Source organism: Trichoplusia ni, chromosome 5 (assembly GCF_003590095.1).
Source record: "Trichoplusia ni isolate ovarian cell line Hi5 chromosome 5, tn1, whole genome shotgun sequence".
In the NCBI taxonomy this organism is placed as follows: Eukaryota; Metazoa; Arthropoda; class Insecta; order Lepidoptera; family Noctuidae; genus Trichoplusia; species Trichoplusia ni.
Window position 1 is genome coordinate 9918880 of NC_039482.1, and position 15026 is coordinate 9933905.

General features: G+C 36.0%; 1 protein-coding gene across 1 annotated transcript in view; it reads right to left on the reverse strand.

Annotated features, from left to right (window-relative positions):
* Positions 1–14185, reverse strand: part of LOC113494432 (protein CBFA2T3) — a 63290-nt gene extending 49105 nt beyond the window's left edge. The window contains exon 1 of the mRNA XM_026872762.1: positions 12851–14185. The gene's annotated coding sequence lies outside the window, so the exon portion shown is untranslated. The remainder of the gene's footprint in view (positions 1–12850) is intronic.
* Between the last annotated feature and the right edge of the window lie 841 nt (positions 14186–15026).

A 15026-nucleotide genomic window follows, 5' to 3' on the forward strand; every position in this document is an offset into this window, starting at 1 on the left:
TTAACTCTAAAATTATTAAAACGCCTTAATTAAACTAAAAGAAACACAATTCTATCACTTATAAATTTAAACTACATATTAATATAATTAACTTGTCATAAATGTACTACGGAACCCAATATTAATTGTTTACGCGAAGGTCCGCGCATATATTGCGCCTGCGCATCTCTAAACAAGTTAAAAACCGGTCCCGCCGCTCGCCACTCTTCGGCTCCGCTCGGGCACATTCGTTAAATGCAAACGGCAGACGACTTAAGTGCATCAGACGTGACGGCTGTGTCACACGCTCTCAGATACCGTAACATCGGGCCTAATTAATACGTGGTTGTTCTAAAAAACAAATCCGAATCGGAAATCCCGCTGGGGTAAGTTTCCATGCATTGCTTGATAGTGTTTCTATTGTAAGGTGTTCTCCTTTGCTTAACATTCTAGCTAGAATCAGCTGTTCCTTTTTTTTCTTTTGTTGCTGGGACACTGTGACCTTTGGACCCGGCTACGTGGTCCGAGCTCTGTTAACGCTTGCCTTGTGTCTGCGCTTCCAGGATTTTATGTTCCACCTTGGACCCTCGCTTCGCAACCTATTCTACCTTGCGGCGAGTGGAAGACCGACTGGATCCTGTCTGGACTACCGGAAGCGTACCTGGGAAGGAGCAAGGCCGCCGCCAGAGCTACCCACGGTTCAGGCCAGTGTTCCCAGTTTACTTCTACGACCTCCTGATCTGGGTGTGATTGGGGCAACGGAAGTTGGCCGAAATAAAGACAAATTTCCTCAAAAAAAAGATTTGCTTTATTTGGACCTACCTACCTACCTACCTGCCGGCAAGCCTACTACCAGGCAAGTGCCGCAACTTATTGAAGGATTAACACGAAAATTATTTACTCGTGGTTAAATAATCACTGTCATGATCTCTTTGATCGATTTGATGTCACAACAAGTGAGGTTTAATCAGCTTTTCAGATACCAAATAAAAGATAATGTTACATTTCAATTTTGTAAATATTCTTTAAATAATTATTTTCATAAAATAAAAACCTCCCCTTAATATCGCAATATAGAACAACCTCAAACCGTTTAAATACTACCGGCGCCATATTGGGACCGGTAAATAATAGGGCCTAATATTAAAAATAAATCTACATAATTCCCTTTTATAAGATTTATTCGTAGAATTAATCATAACGGTGTATAATATTTTTTAGTTTTAGGAATACGGTCACATAATTACAAGCCTGTGTTTAATGGATTGTAGTCAGTCGCAGGTTTTGGGGTGCGAGCGTGGTCAATGCTCGTTCCTGATTATGAAGGCTTTGGCCTGTAGGCTGTTAGCGGCTGAAAAAATGGTAATTTGGACTGAATTTAAGCGTGTTCGATTTCGGTTATTGTTTTAAGGAGGAATTTTTATCTGAAGCTATGGCCATACGTTAAAGGCGCTACGAAAAATAATAATTTCTTGTTTGTGTAATTACTGAAGGGGATAAAGTAAGTATTAAAATTCGGTGTTTGTTATCAATTTTATAATATGACTCCCCTGTAAAGCAATGTAAAGACAGTTAACAGTTTATACAAATGTAACTATTCTTTCCTTAATCCAACCCAATCAACATTATAACACTCCAAATCAACCGTAGCAACCATGTAACTTTACTTCTTTCATTCAAAAGCTGGGCCCCGCATCCTTATTAATCCACATTATAGCACCAAGGTCATACAAGTGACCTCCTGGTTACACAGTCGCCACGTCTCAATAGGACGAGGTGACTACGAGACATCCCGCATGCGACGCCAATGATGCGCGACACAGATTAATAAACTATTGGAGTCACTTTCACTGAGTTATGTAACTATGTTCTAAATTGTAGTTTAGTTTAGTACTATTTAAATAAGTATAGCTAGTGTTTAGTTTTTTGTTATAAATTTTGTACTACGTCAAGTCTTAAGCTAAGCAAAGCTTTTATCATAGTGCGAGACAAATAGTAAACATAAATTTCTAAATACACAGATATAGAACACATGTCCACGACAGGAATCGTCCTCCGGTATAGCACGCAGGGGAAACTTACCATAGGACAAACAGGCAAATCTAAATTAAAAAATAAACTTATGTTTGATTAGACAATCGGCCGGTTTTGCACGGTAGCACGGCATTATATTATATCCACGCTCATCGGTCCGGGCTGCGTACATTACAAGATCGCTGTCCCACCTAGAAATACAATAGCATTCACGGGACAAAGAAACGTCAGATACTTATTCATTTAATTTGTAATATTTCAACTTCCAAAATTAACTAATAATGTCAATAAAAACTCTTGTTCAAATGGAAATAATCAATCTACTCTACCAGCAACTAGGATCAGCTGACTACTTTTCTAAAATAATCGTGAACGGCGCCTATTTCTGCGCCACATGTGACGATGTGACCACAGAGCGCCGCGGTATTGCCGCGCAAATGGGCGCGCACGCGAGCGCGAGCGACGCATTTATTTAAGTTGCACTTCCATTGGTTATGCAATCTGTGACCTATTTTGTAGGAGATTGATTCTTTAGTTTAATAGTAAGTTCGGAAAATAAAGGAGTTATTGATTTAATCTATAATGTCTGTTTGTCTTTTCAGAATAGTTAATTACATTTTCTTTTATTCTTATCTGAATAACTTTTAGTCAATTAACATTAATAGCCAAGTGGACGTGTCGCGGGTTCAAACCCAGCGTAAGGCAAGCATTAGTGTTATCCTCGAGTTCTGAATCTGGGTGCCTTGTGTATGTCATTTTAATCTTTGTGAAATTCACGTATCCTTAGAATTGATTTCAGCGGGAGTTTTTTTTTTTTTCAATAAATTAATAATTATTACTACGTAATTGATAAAATAGTATAGATATTTTAACTCCCTTTTCACTAAAGACAGTGAATAATTACAAATCAACTCAAACTTGTATTTAACACAGCTTCATTTACCGAGACAAACAGTTCGACAGTCCTGCCGACCTGCCTATGACCATTCTAGACACTTAGGTATTCAAATCCCCTGTCCATATAAGTGGTGTGCCGAAGGACCGGGTCCTTATGGTCGGCGCTGACAATTTATCACGCTCGGCACAAGCACAGCCAGTGCAAACGTACTCAAATCGAACCCGCATGCGGGGCATTATAGTACCGATGGCAAAACAATTTCAAGTAAAATTGGTTTGATTTTTTAAATTTTGGGATTTTCTTTAGATGGTTTGTAAATTGGGTTTAGGTCTTGTTAAGATTTTAGTTCAGGACAGATTAAAACATGAGAAGAAGATAACACTGCCTTTCTTGAAGAATTTTCAACACAACGGACAGCGAAATGTAAAGTAAAATTTTATTAATATTTTTTTTATAAATATAACTTATTCTGTGTATTGATATCAAAATGTTAAAAAAGCGGTGTGTCTAAACTTTTAAACAGTAGTTAAATTAATCGTGGGTAAACATTGAAATTATACGAATTGTGTATCGTGTTCAAAAGTATCTGTTTTTAATAATTAATTATGCAATCATCTTATCACATATTTGAAATAGTTCTAGCTTCTACAGACAATGCGCAAACAAAACTGAACCTATACAATTTAAATAATAAAAATTCAAAAACAGATAGTCTAATAAATAAAATACCAAATCTACTCATCTAACATATGCAAACAAAAAATTAACATCAAATTCAACAAAAATCTTGTAATACAAATAAGCAGAGAGTAAACTGTTCAGTCTGTCGGTACATAGGCCCGCATCTGTGATAGGCTCGGAGCCCTCGATCATGGGGGACGGTTTATCTCAACGAGCGGCCTCTCCGCCGTGTTTACAAATTATATACATTTAATTGCCTGCCACGGTATTCCTCTTTGTTGATTTTCAGCTATTAGGTGAAGATAAGAGAGCGGAAAATGATTTGTAATGTTGATTTTTCGTTTGGTAGAATGTTTGTTTGACTGACAATAAAATAGCTGGATCATTATAAAGTAGTTTTTAATAAAAAAATGATTAAAAGTGGGAGCTACAGGGGTAAAAAAATGATAAAAACCGGGCATTTGCAAGTCGGAGCTGCGACAAGGATACAGTACAAATAGGCGAAAGCCGCGTAAGAAAAATTGCTTAAGAAAAACAATAGACAAATTTAATCTATGCAGAAACAGAACATGACCTTCATTTGATAGGTCTTCGCTTAGTCTTACATCTAGGAAAATAGGCATAGTAGAGGATTTGAAGGAAAACCCTTGTTTAGGTAGACAACTGATTAAATATTACACGCTTCAGCACTTCAGAACCATTCGTTCACTCATCTTGGCTGATCTTGGTCCTAATCTGTCTCGCAGGACCGGTATCGAGACATTACGGTCCTTTGAGTCGGATGATCCGCGATATTCTACTGTAAGACGTTGGTAAAGTGTTGTAAAATAAATAAAGAAATATACTTAAGTGTTTATAATGTGTTACTAATTGAGTGACTAGTTAACATCACGCCCCAACAAACTGTACTACAGTTAGAGTTCGGTGAAAAACTAATTTGCTATTCACTTTGTCCTTTGTCACTAGTAAAGCTTATTATGTCTGTGTCTCGTAACATTCTGCATGCGTTATTCACTTTTCCAAGCGGTCGTGAGGAGGGCTTTAACTGCATAAAAGTAATGATTGCACTATTTCAATGGCATAGCAGTATACGCGTGTAATTTCATCAAATTTATTCAACTGCTCGGCGTGGACGAAATGTAGGTATTAATGCGAAATTGTTTTTTTAGATTACGGATATAATTAACAATACTAAAAAATCATATCAAAAATTCATTTATACAAATTTGGTTCATTCTTCGCTTCCTCAGTGCTCTAGCTCGTCATCATCATCTTCCTAGCCCTCTCCCAATTATGTTGGGGTCGGCTTCCAGTCTAAACTAATTCAGCTAAGTACCAGTGTTTACAAGGATCGACTGCCTATCTGACCTCCTCAACCCAGTTAATTGGGCAACACGATACCCCTTAGTTAGACTGGTTGTCAGACTTTCTAGATCTGCCTACCCGTAAGGATTGTCAAAGATGAGTGCTCCAGCTCATGGTTGTAACGAAGTTATGGCGCAAGCACTCCACAGCACCCTCTCAGTTCTTTTACAACGAATACAGAATGAGTACATACATACAACTAATCTATCAGTACGTATACCTCACTAACCTCACACCCATCCCACTTATCCGTTCAAACAAATACTCGTAAATCTTTTGTAAATCAAACTTATCCTTGAAATTGTACTCTAAAGTCCAACCTTCAGTACCCACTTAGTCACGTCACGTCGAAAACACCTGATTTTATTTAAAACCGAGTGATAAGTATGTGATGCATTTAGACGCGGCTTGCACACAGCTGGTGTTTCTTATTTATACAACTGTGATGTTGGCACTACTTGAAAACTGAGGTCTTATGGCCAACCACAATGAAATCAACAAACTGTACATTTGTTGTCAATTCATTTTTTGAATAGATTTTTTCTCTTATTGAAGTATTTGGCATTTAATTTGAATATTTATTAGCTGTACAGCTATGACAATGAAAACTTTTAAATTCACTTTGCCACAGAACTTTAAATATACAGATACATTTTTGTTAATTTAAAAATGTAATTTAAACTATTCTGTAGATAATCGAAGCAGAAAAACTACCTGTAGGTACGTCTTAATTGTACTGTAAAAAAATATTGTCAGTCGAGCCAATTGACATTTCTACTCTCGTTAACCACAGTAAAATCGCTAACATTAATACAGAATAAATACTATTTGCCAATATCTGCTCACAACTAACAGATGCTAACGTGAAGATAAAAAATATATCTATTATTTAAGTAGGTAGGTAGCTCCTCCCTAATACAATCGTTACCGTAGCCATGATGCACGTAATGAGAATATTAAGATGATGCCAGGAGATCAGGAGGATCGGCATCTGCTCAACTAATGACTTATAAGTATTTACCTTCCTGTCAAAGCAGTTAAGATAATGTAAACTTATCAGCGTTGCAAAACAAGGATATTTGAACCGGTTTCTTCGATATATGTCTTGCATTTCTTATCTATTATGCCAACATCCTATAAATAGCGTTATTTCCTGGTTTGGTAGTAAAATTTTATTTCGTACTTTATTCGATGGCATCTTTAAAATACATAGTTTATTATATTTAAAAAGAGAGGAAGAGAAAAATGCTACAGTTCGTTTTTTAGGCAATGTAGTATCACTTTATTAATAAATGAATTTAAAAATAGTTTTCTTTCTCTTCAACTTAATATCACGAAGACACTCTCGTGTAGTGTAATGACACCTGTGTTGGGTATCATATTCATTTTCAAGTTCATTTTCTCTTCCAAACTATTACCACCATTCATTAAAAAACAACCGCCAAATTCTCAAAACAACCAAAGAGCCAATATTAATTAAAAAAGATCCATAAATGCTGAGCGAGTAACCCCACACGCTGCGCAGGCGCCGGTCGCACGCGCCGCCCGTTTACACAGGTGCCAAAAACAATGTACCAAATGTAAGATGGCGTCACACTGTTGTCAAGTTCTTTGTCTGTCATACAATATGTGTATGGTTGTATGGCTGATGTATGTTTGTGACGTGACTTTACACGTGGAGAAAGAGTTATATGAAATTGAATAATTGAAACAATACTGTCATATTTTGACAGTTCTGAAAAATTTGATGTGAGTCCATCATGAGTCTGGTTTTTATTGTGATCGACAATGGCTACAATCTCTGTGGATTGGTGTCCAAAAACATTTGTAATACAAGGGCTATATTTTCCTGTAGGGAAAGTTTAAAACCCAACACTCAAAAAGAAATTGATTATAGCAAATAGCTTCTTGGCGTAACAACAGTGAATACCATTACCATATACCATTTATCGCCATAGCTACACCTATAATAATACTGGATATATAAAATATTGTTGTAATAATAGATTATTACAACAAAAATTGTTTATGACTTACGGCCGCTTTCTATATTCGATCCCGAATCTAAGATTCCGATCAATCCAGATTTTTCTCAATCCCTCGATTGAGCTTGAATCTGCATTTCTTTAATCGATCTCGTCTCGAAATCTATCGAAAAAAAACGGATAGATCGCCCTGCTAAACGTTTTGTTTTACGCATGTGCCGAAAAAGTACTTCAGCGATTATTAATGTGTAAAATGATGGCTATTTTCTTAAAGCTTATCTATTTTATGTATAATCACTAGAAATTGCACAAAATACGAAAATAAAAGATTGGGAAGTCGTAGCGGTAAATACTATAATTCTACCTGAAAATTAGAAAAAGCATAAACGACAATAATCGTTTATTGATGAGCAACGGAACGTCAGTCAATCGAAAAGTTGTCAGTCAGTTTGACATTAACACAATATATTTTAAAATCGCAAGTTTATTTGTTGTTTGTTTTTCCGATGTCTCAGCTATAGAATAGAATACAGCGGTAATATTCGAGCGCATTCAGAATAAGTTCACGCGCCATCTGTACAAGAAACTGTATGGGGTGTATCCGTTCTACCTACTCATGGATCCCACTCTGTTTGTTCTGAGCATGGTTGGCAATGATCAACTGTATATGAGACGGGAGTTTGCACTGGTCGTCTTCTTGGTGAAGCTGCTTCGTGGAGTGGAGAATCACCCGGAAGTATTGCAGTGCTTGAGCGTGTGTACCGGACCGCTTCGTGTGGCGGCGGCCAAGCCCGCACCTACAGCGAGAACAAATTTGCTCGCCAAAGCACCTCTTACAAGAGCTCTCCACACCACCAACTTCTTCAAAATCAGACTGACGTGTTTATGTGTTTTTAATAATGTAATGTGTTGCAATTTTTGTTTAGTTTAAGTTCTAAGTTGTCGCATTAGGGTAAACCCTGTAATGAAACTTCATGGTTTTAAATAAATAAATCAAAACGAGAATATTATAATCGTTATCTATTGATTCCAGTATTACAGATATTGGTAAAAGTGTCTTAGTACACAAAAACTATAATACCGAAAGAAAAAAGTTTAAGCGTCCGCTGGTCTTTAGCTTAAATCCTTGACCCCCGTTTACAAGTAAAGTGCAGAAAAAAAAACAGCCACTCGATACATCACAATCACAATTACAAATTTTGAGGACAGATTTTGTTCGTCGTCGCTGTCACTACTATCCCAGTCCGATAGCTGAGCTAATACTTCAAGATCGCTATCACTATCACTTGAAAATATTTCGATTTTCAGAGATTTCTCAGTACAATCCGTAAAAAAATGGGGATCGCGATTATAGATCAAAAATGTCAAAAATCGATTTGTCAAAACCAGAGATCGGTTATAGAAAACGCATAACTGTCACTTTCATACAAATACCAATCTAAAATCTCGATCCGCCCTCCCAAAGATAGATTGAAGAAAAAGATCGACAAAACGATCCATGGATAGGTTATAGAAACACTAAAAGTTGAAAATGGATTCAAATGTCAATCTCGATCCGTAAATTAGGGATTGAGATCGAATATAGAAAGCGGCCGTTAACGAGTGAACTTTCAATAACCAAAAAAAACTCTTTTCTAAAACTGCTTAAATCAGCTAGGTACCATATTAAATCATCGAACGCTTGTCACATTGGACCTACATCATAATTGAAGCAGAGAATATACGGGCATCATAACTTTAGCTGAAAAAATCTAATAACTCGGTAGTCCATTCACAATCTAACCCTTTATGTTATTGTGCGCTGTTACACTGTGAGGGTTGGGGGCGAGACGACGTGGGTACGGGACGTGGCAGACTTATTTAAAGCATGTTTCTTTGATTTTCGCTTTCCTTCTATTTAATAAATGCATTAAATTTGATTTCTTTTTCATGAATGAGTAAAACCTTTATGGATCTTTCAGACATATGTAATAAATGATTTTTTATTTATTTTTTTAACTGGATCCCAATAAAACATTTTTTACTAGTTCACGTTATTTTATTATGATCAAAGACAAAAATAATTATCCCAATAATTTGTGTTTTGCTTGAACATTCACATTTTTCTTCACTATTTTATATATACTTCATTATTTTTTGAGCTGCCTTTGCTTGTGAATAATTTTGTATTATACTCAATATACTCATAACTCTCTTTTTTAATGTAATAGGTAATTTCATCTTGCACTACCATGTTACATCTTTACCTCCCACTTCCCAGTAAAACACCGAATTTTCTCATCCAGAATTTTATATATTTTAAATCCATTGTCAATCAAGAAGACATGACAATTTAGTTTATATTTATGATGGGTACACATGGTACTGCTACTTAAAATATTTATTTATCGAGTGACGTCTTTCTGTATTCACAGTTTGCATTCACTCTGGCCACCTGGCGTTACGTTAGCACATCTATTTGCTTTCGTGACACTAAACATCAATTAAAACATCTGCGTTTTCTTTTCAGAGTAATTTACAGAAAAACCTGTGTTATTGTTCCAAGTATTTGCTGAAACAAAACTTGAATGATTGAGAAACCAGCTTGATTTTTCTGGCAAAACTAGCCTTTGTAAGCCATATCGAGTTAAGGGGTTAAAAGGAACCTAGTAGAGGCTTTGGTCTTGCTTAAAGACAACACTTCGCTAAACTTAAAATTTGTTTCATACCAATAAAAGTAAATCCCATTAAACTATAATTTGATTAGCAGTAACCAATGTTAAGGTCGGTTGTATTAAGCATTGAATAACTAGAAAATATCTGTATTATAGATTTTAATGTAATGAACTTGGGAAAAAGGAAATAGAGAAGAAGACACATGCGGATACTCAATTTTACTCCAGATTTTCTCCGCATTTTTAAGCTACACAATTATTTCCAATAACAAAACACATTTACTACAATTCCAAATGAACTACACACTCCATGCTGTGCTGGTATCCTCCGCTCCATCACACACCGTCGCCGTGTCGTGAGCACTAAATCTCGAAGGAACCTCTCCGTTATTGGAATTTCCCTGTTACAATTTATACGTAAAGCTACACCTGCGCCGCACAGATGGTGCCTCTTATTGTTGTCACAGATGTTCGGAACTGGATGTGACTGACTTATTTGGCGTTTGAGGAGTTTTAATTTGGTTCTACGGAGTATGGTTGGTGATAGTTTTGTTGTACTTAAGAGAAAGGAGTGTTTTTTAAATGTTTGTTGACGACAATCAGGCCTTAATCAGACATAAAGTTTAACAAGAGTTAAAGATTTCATTTTTGTCATTTTCCGTCCTTTCTTTATAATCATTCATAAAAGGACGGAAAATGGGAATGAATTTCTTTCTGTCAAGAAAAATCTGCAACACATCATATTCTTGTTCAAAGTTTTTTTCTTTATTTATACTTTATTGCACATTTCAAATCTTTAAAACGGAAACTTACTTGTTTAATTACTTACAACTTAATTAAGAAATTACAAATACTACGTAAATAATTAATCTGTAGGTATTCAATATAGGACATTGTTTGCATACCCACAGACGCGTTTGATTTACAACATATCTAATTCAATGATGTCTAAGCATCAGTAATGCGGGTCTAAGGTGACCTCGATGAGGGCACACACACATACGGGTCATTGTAAATCATTGTCATGTATGTGTGTGTTTGTCTCAGCCCCTATTACATGTCGAGGTATTTAGTAAAAATGTAATTCGTTTGACGGGAAACGTTGGCCGAATTAAAAAGGTAAAAATGGGACGATATTAGTGAGAGTCCGCTGTCCGTCCGTTCGTCACTATATCTGGATGAATGTCTAGTGCTAAGAATAATGATCTAGCTTTGGTAACAGTTGTTACAGTCATTAATTTGTTGGTCGCGAGTCCGACTCGAACTTGACCGGTTTTTCAGTTTAATGGTCAAAAAAATTCCAGACATTTTTATTAATTATTTTTGAACACTAATAGCGAATCGAAATCACTACAATATACTATTTGTAACACTTTAAACTCAAATTTATCTCCAATTTTATTCAAAATAAAATTGAAATTGGCATGAGAAAGGGGAGGCCTATGCCCAGCAGTGGGAGGATAAAGGCTGTGAATGATGATGATGATGATGTATTCAAAAGCAGGGTAACGGAAAATCAGTGTAGGTATCTTGTTAAGTGAAATTTCTACAATCGCAATCCTCAAAAAATAACGCTCAAATATAATGACAATTCGTTTCAATAAGTCGCGTGACTTTGACCTGTCACCTCCATTCAATCAAGAGATTTCAATTGACGTTAACGATTATAAAAAAATAATAATCTGCTACAGGAGCTGTTATTTAAGTCTAAGTAGCACCTCTTATCATCGGCCTAGCCTTTTCCTAACTATGTTGGGGTCGGGTTCCAGTCTAACCGGATTCAGCTTAGTACGAGTGTTTTACAAGGAGCGACTGCCTACCTGACCTCATCAATCCTGTTACTTAGGTAACACGATATCTCTTAGTTAGACTAATTTTCAAACTTTCAAGACTACCTGTAATGGCTGTCAAAAAAAATATGAATAACAGCCGGGACCCGCAATGTAACATGCCTTTCGAAACACGAAGAAACTCGTTATGACAAACCGCGTCAAGCGTACCTTAAACGGTGATCGATTTACTTAGGCAGAAATAGCTTAGCTACGAGTACTTAGTGTACGTAAGTAAGACCTCTCATTCATCATAACTCTAATTCTTTTGAAACACACAAACAGTCCCATTACCCCTACATCTAGGCTGCGACAGCCAGCATCCAGTGAGAGCACATCTCCTAATGATCGCTATATTGGTGCGAGCAGCTGATACCGGCACAGGTGCACCGCGCACCCTCGGTTTATGAAAACTAATAACATTTTATTTATTCCGCTTAAGTAACGTAGTGTGGCAATACTGAACGGTAATTGTGGATTTCTTCATGTTAGGTTGGAATTGTAAAATTTGGGATGTGATATTATTTATTTTACAAACTTTTGTTTCGTTTCGCTTTGCTAAGTTGTCTGTCTTTCGGTCTGCTATCAAAATCTTGCTATTTGAATTTGATCCATTACCCGGTTTCTGATTTCAAATGAATGTTTGACAGCATAAGTAATTTACTTGAGAATGCAATATTATAATACGACATAGATTTGATCTCATGCTGGTTCTGAAAGGTTACCATCATGTGAAGATTCGTTTGAATTGTTTTTCCGACTCCATTCATTCCAAATAACATTCAAAAGCCTGTTGAAAAAGTTACGTCTCTGTTAATATTATGTTGTTCGGTTAAAAGTTGTAAGCCGTAAAGGCTGAAGAGGATGCAAAGGGATTTTGTTTAATATCGGAGCGATGTTAACTGCGTTGATTTAGTGGGATAACCTTTAAATTTCCAAGCAAGGATAGAAGAAGGGTTTTTAATCACGCGTGAATGTGCATTGTTGTCATAAGAGTCATAATACGAGAACTAATGACAGTACAGATGCAGGCTATCAAAAAACTCTTAAGAGAGGCCTTAACATAGGTTAAACGGTTGTCATATCAAATTTGTTAAAAATTAGAATTGTTGTTAAGTCTAACAGTTAATGTGTCCTTGTAAGTTTTCGCGTTCTCGTAATGAAATTAATAATACATCAAAGTATGATCTAAATAGCCATGTTCAATTAAAACTTACAAGAACCGCACAAATCTTAAAAATAATTGAACATTTCCATTCGTAGTTTTCACTCAAACAATTTAACAACCGGAAAACATCATCCATCATATTTTTATTATATTCCATAATGATATATTCTTGTAAATAACATGTCAAAAATACTAAAAAAAACCATCGTTGTTAGTATAATTTATAACTGGACAATAAATTTAATTCTATCGCTCACCTTAACGTTTCTGACAGCTGACAGCTAACAGCTTTTCCCCGCTTTTATAGCAGTCTCTCACAGTACACGCACTATTGTAATAAATCACTATACATTGAAACCAAATGTTCACGAAATAAACAAATTTAAAGTCATGAAAAATTATATGTTCATACACAAGGAGTGTAAACTTTACGTTGAAAATTTGACGATTTTTTCTGCCGCGATGTGTCTCGTGGTTCGGAGCGCCGGAAATCGAGACGTGCGTTTCCCTCCGCGGTCGGATGGGCACTGAGGGCGGCGGGATCGCCTGCGTCTAAGCGCCATTCGCCTGAAATCGCTTTTTTTTTTAACCGGCAACTGTTCAGCCGTTGGGCGGCAAACATTCTGCCTCTGTTTTCCACATTCAAAGTGGGTATTGCTAATTCGCTGCGCGTTCGGTGATTTGAAAAGCCGAATAACGAAATTTTAAACAAAGAACTTTTTGTTTATGGTACTAATGTATAATATTTATGGCTCGCCATTTTGCAATAATGTTCGTTTTGTAATTGTTTCATCTCATTGATCACATTTACCGTAGGAATCGGGGCTTTGGTTCAATTCTTTAGCCAAACACATGTGAATATTTAATTTATAGATTAAAGGCGGAAGACGATTACCTAACTGTGAAACGTTTATATTGTTGTTAAAACTATAATTATTGTTGTTTATAAATTAAGATATCTCCATTGATACCTAAAGCTTCTGTAGATTTGGAAAACATAATCATTCAATATACTTACTTACGACAATACTTTCCCAGTAGTGACCATTTGATATTCCCCATATTTGCCCTTCGTAATAAGTCATCCAGTTTTCTTGGAAGGTATTTATTCAATTCTAGAAATTTAGATTTTTATAAAGAAGGTAAGAAATTGAAAGGAAATACATTTTATTTTCGATATTTTAATAATATTTTCGAATTGACTTACTCTGTTCTTGGCCGTCCTCTTTCTCTACGAGCCTCTATTTTTTAGTACTTAACAAGTCTTTCTCGCCTTTTCTTTTTATATATTTATCTTTATACTCTATTAAGTTTCTTTAATAAAAACTTTTGACATTCAAAAGCTCTCACCCACCTTAAGTTAATAACTGAGAACATTCATGTCTTCATTTAAAGTATCTAGCAGTTTAGGCATGCCGCACACAAGCCTCTCGTACCAAGTAATATTTGACAACCGCTCATGTCATAAGAAAACGTTTAAATTTATAAAGGTCTTTGTCACGTGATCAATCGAAAAGAAATCTCATTGCCGTATGGTACGCACATTTGGACGTTTTCTATTAATGACAACGATTGTAAAACTGACACTTGGTTTGAATCGCAGAGGAGGAGCATGCAGCGAGCAAGCATGGGATTTTTTTTTTCACTCACGTTTATCTAATCCCAAGCTAAGCAGAGCTTGTGTTATGGTAACCAGACAACTGATAAACTTACTTATATATTTCTAAATACATACACATTATAGATAAATAACACCCAGACACCAGAACAAATGATCATGCTCATCACACAACATTTGTCCTGGGCGGAAATCGATCCCACGACCTCCGGTACAGCAGTCAGGGTCACTAACCACTAGACCAACAGGCGTTTTGCTTTTAGCTGCAATGTAGAATATAACCAAACGAAAAACAAATCTATTTACATACCATAACAGCAATCAGCAAGCGACTAACATTTTTATTTTATATCGTCTCCCACTTTAATTCAAGTCACATACACAAGGACACCCATACTTGCGTCTCCACATTTGAATCTTGAAGCAAAGACAATCGCCAAAGCACTGTTTGTTGGTCTAGTGTGGTACCTGCCTTAGAAATAACTTGCATGTCAAATATACATTTAATATCTTGTCAAATGACTGGTTAAGAAAACATGGCCGATATTAAGTGTTGACTTAACCTAGAATTATTGTTACCCTATTAGCAAGGGGAGTACCATCATCTCTATTATGTATATTATTGTAAGAGCGAAAGCGAGACACTACTATATTTCGTGTAGTTGCTTTCTCGCTTTCAACCGCGCAATAAAATTACTTCAAGCGATGATAGTAAGTAGTAGTGAAAATTTATTTGCTTCAAAGATTAATAAAATATTACCTTAATAGAGCCTTTTGTGGACACTCTTTGGCTTGTGTAAATAGTATTTAACTAG